General features: G+C 41.5%; 1 non-coding gene across 1 annotated transcript; it reads right to left on the bottom strand.

Moving 5' to 3' along the window:
• Positions 1-2,307: 2,307 nt before the first annotated feature.
• LOC126000702 (small nucleolar RNA U3) lies at positions 2,308-2,517 on the bottom strand. Its single transcript, XR_007492843.1, has one exon. It is a non-coding gene; the product is annotated as a small nucleolar RNA U3 (small nucleolar RNA).
• Between the last annotated feature and the right edge of the window lie 1,854 nt (positions 2,518-4,371).

The following is a 4,371-nucleotide window of genomic DNA, read 5'->3' as shown; positions in this document are numbered from 1 at the left end:
AGAGAGAGAGTCGCTAGCTAGAATTGGCTGGGGAAAGGTCCAGTTTCAATAGAAATAGAGGGAGAGATACAAATAGAGGGATAGATGCTTTATCGAGACTTCAATGGATGGGACAGTGCTTTTCTGCTCACTATCTGGCTCCATGAGTGGCCGATCTTCTTTTTATACCTGTGATGTTTCCTGAGTGCAGGTCCAGGGGTCTCCAACAAGCGTGTTCCACTGTCATTATATCAGCAGAAATGGTCATTATGTCTATGCACAGATATTAATGGGTAGAGTCACTGCTGTCACAGATATTCATGGGTAGAGTCACCTTCACTGCTGTCTGGCCCACCATCACAGGACATATGGGATGAACAGTCTGAGACCTGAAGACATAGCCCTTTATAACTGTGTAAAACAGTGTGACATCACACATCCTGAGTGTTTAATACACCTGAGGGAGAGGCAACTGTGCTTGGTGAGAGGATGGCAGGACTGCTGATGCCTCCTGACTTCCACATGAATTTTCTGGATGTGAGTATAGGGCTTATATATGTTTGTATTAATTCTTCAAAGTTGTGGGTCCATTGGTCTTTGCTCAACTGATCTCTGCACCAGAGAATCACTGCTGTCTATTGACACCATATAGTATGGTAGCAGATCACTACTAGGTTATCTATATGCAGTCAAGTGCCTTGCCTATATGGTAACTTATAACTCATGATTTATTAAAGCATATAACAAAGTACCTCTCAATTATTCTGCACCAGCCTATAGAAGGATAGATTTTCCCTGGAATGTATCTTTTCATCCACTATTTCCATGTTGTAAAGTCCACTGGAACTTCCCAGAGTCTAGCAGGAAAACCACTCTGAAGTATATGCTGGTGCATTCCGGGTTGTTACCCTGTAGATTTTTCCCTGAAAACCTCAACATTTCCACAGGTTTTTTTTAACAAACTGTCCTTGTTTTGAATGTAAGTAAATAAAGGAGGTTTAATATTGTATTTATACTTAAGGCAAGAAAACAACACAAACATGTTTGAAATTGTCAAACAAGAACTTTGGGCCTGCTCTCTAGGGGCATTTCCTAGGCTGCTCTGCATTGTTAGATTAATTTTAACTTCCTGGGGATCATATGGTATGCTGAGCATTGTACCAGCATTGGCTGTCTGCAAGAAAAAGGTCCTATCATCTGTGCTAACTCTCTGACACATCTCTGCAGTTCTTCCTGGGTACTGTTATTTATTTTGAGGGAAATAAAGTGCATTTTCATGCCTTTACTTCCAGATTTTAAAGTACCTCATAACTTAGGGACATATCACTCGAATTCTTTTTAGTAAAGTTTGAAAGGAGATATAAGACCCCAAGTAGCCTCAACCTGCATTGATCAATCCTGGGTTTATTGAGGGAAGGAAACCCTGAGATTTTCAACAGCTTGTTTCTGGATGTTGCTAGCCCTTCTGGGCAACTCAGAGATTGTGTTTGTGATGGGACATGATCGTCTCCTTGCAAAGGGATAGATACAACTAAGATCAGGAATTCACAGATCTGACAAACACCGATTTTTAACACAAGGGACACTGTAAATGTGACCATGACAGTTTTGAAGAGTGTCCTATCTACTTTTTTCTCTCTATACCCCCTTTAACAGTGTCCGAATATCATGATCAATTATCTTAGTTTCCCTGCCTGCTTCTGTGCAGAAAATTTATTTCTCTCTTTCTGTCTCTGACCTTGGGTTTTTATTTTAGACACAGGTTTAAACTACTGGGACTTTTCAGGTCTTTTTTTAAGTTGTTTTGAGTGTGTAAAATAATTAGAAAGTCTAAAAAGTAATAGCAAAATTTGAGACACAAACACTTGGAATGATGATTTTTATTTTTTTATTTTTTGGTTTTTGGGTCACACCCGGCGGTGCTCAGGGGTTACTTCTGGCTGTCTGTTCAGAAATAGCTCCTGGCAGGCACAGGAGACCATATGGGACACCGGGATTCGAACCAACCACCTTTGGTCCTGGATCGGCTGCTTGCAAGGCAAACGCTGCTGTGCTATCTCTCCAGGCCCGATTTTTATTTTTTAAAGAATTTTTTTAAAATACCACTCAGACTGCATCCTCTCCCTCTACCCCAGGGATCTCAAACTCAGGTTACCTGGGGACTCAGGAGGCAAAGTAGGGGTGATCCTTGAGTACAAAGTAAGTAGTAAGTCTTGAACATTGGGGGGTGTCACCCAAACAACTAATTCAAAACAAAACAAAACAAAAAAAGGTTGCTCTAGGGCAGGGCCACAAAATGTTGTATGGAGGGCAGCAAATGGCCCGTGGGCCGCTAGATTGAGACCCCTGCTCTACCCCTTCCAGAGGAAAGGAAGAACGATCATCAATGGCCAAAGGCAGCTGCAGAAGCGACACCTAGACCTGGCTTCACACTCAGAAGAGGACACTCTGGTTCCTCCTCGTGGCTTCGGGTGCTACATGATCAGAGAAACTTCTCTAGTTACACACTGTAGAAATGTTCCCTGAAAGTATAGTTTTTGCAATTATGTTTTACTACGTTTTTTGAAGCAAACAACCTCGCTCTGCACTCAGAAATTACTCGTGTCAGTGTTCAGGGAACCATATGGGCTGCCAGGGATTGAACCTGTGTTGACTGAATGTCAGGCAAATGCCCTATCTGTTGTAGTCTCCTGCCTCTAACATATATTTGTTCTTTGGGGACTCTATGACGTCATTTATCAGAATTTTCTTTTTACTTTTTTTTTGTTTTGCTTTTGCTTTTTGGTTTTGATTTAGACTCGGCAGAGCTCAGGGGTTATTTCTGGCTTGATTCTCAGTAATTGCTCCTGGCAGGCTCAGAGGAATCATATGGGATGTCGGCATTTGTGCTACCGTCCTTCTGCATTCAAGGCAAACGACCTACGTCCATGCTTCTCCAGCTCCCTTACCAGAATTTTCTGCAATCAACTTCCCTCATATAGACCCACTGAGCAGACCATCCACCACTCCTGTCATTAGTGTGAAGAAAGTCATATAATTTCTAATTATAATTCAAACAACATATGGGCGTGGAGTGATACCATAGCAAGTAGGAGATTTGCCTTGATGTGGCCCCGCTGAGTTTGACTCCAGGCATCCTTTATGGTCTCTTGAGCCCCAAGAATGGAGAGCAGAGCCAGGAGTAATCCCTGAGCACTGCTGGATATAGCCCCCAAAACAAAGCAAAACAGAATAATTCACCATGTATCTTTTTATGAACACATTGTGCATACTGTACCAAATGACTGCAGCTGTATCTTGTTTGGAAACTTACCTGGGACAGAATAAGAGTAAAATATATAAGTAGAACACAGTCATTTATAAGGATGTTCATATATATACATATATGTATATATATATATATTTTCCCCCTTAGGACACAGGTGGATTTTGACATAGGATGAGCCACAATCTGGATTTTGCATTTCTATTCCAAAATTGCCTTAGGTTTTCATCTCTCCTGGTAGTGGTGCTCTCTACCGACTAGAGGACGAACTGCAGCTTCACCTCCAACCAGGAGGTCAGAGCTGCAGCTCTCCACCCACCCCATCCCCACTGTTGCACATGTCCAGGCATGACTCTACCCTGCTCCTGCACCTGGCACCAGGCACAGACATGGCCCTGGTGGCCTCCTTGTGGACATTACTATATGAAAATAATAAAGGAAAAAATGTGTTCCAGGAAAGAAATCTATACTTCTACTGGTGCTAAATAACTGAGAAATAAATAATATATATGCTTCAGTAAAATATGAGTCATGTTTGTATTGGTTTCAGTAATATAAATGAAATAAATCATGAGTCCTAAGTTAGAATATAGAAAGATGCTTGCCTGCATATAGCCAACCTGGAGTGATCTGCCATGTCACCTTTGGTATTCAACAACAGCCAGGAGTGATTTTTCAGCACATTTCTCAGTTGATAACAAAACAATGTGTCCATGAGAATCAAAAATATATACAAGATTATAGTAGAAATATATGAGCCCTAGACTTGCATCCAAAAACTTCACAAGGGATTCATGAGGTATCAGCAGCCCTGCCATCTTCTCATGAAGCATAGGTGCCTCTCTCTAAGGTTTCTTTTACACTCAGATTACACACAGTCTGGATTGTCACACTGTCTCACATAATAATGTTAGGGCAAACTTTATTTGAAGTGTATTCTGGGAAAATTGTGTGGACTTCAGTGTCCTCTGGTGGGCCACAGAGACATGTGGATGTTCTTAGTGTCCTATAGAGCATTTTTTTCTCCTTGTGTGAGTTTTCACTTCTTACCTTCAACTGGCCTCACAGAGTTAATAGAAAGCTAGCAATGCTGTATCATGACAAACAGTTAACAAAAAGCGGGGGTG

The sequence above is a fragment of the Suncus etruscus genome, unplaced genomic scaffold (genome assembly GCF_024139225.1).
Source record: "Suncus etruscus isolate mSunEtr1 unplaced genomic scaffold, mSunEtr1.pri.cur scaffold_153_ctg1, whole genome shotgun sequence".
Lineage (NCBI taxonomy): Eukaryota > Metazoa > Chordata > Mammalia > Eulipotyphla > Soricidae > Suncus > Suncus etruscus.
Note: the sequence above shows the minus strand (reverse complement) of the source record. Positions and strands in the feature narration are given on the sequence as shown.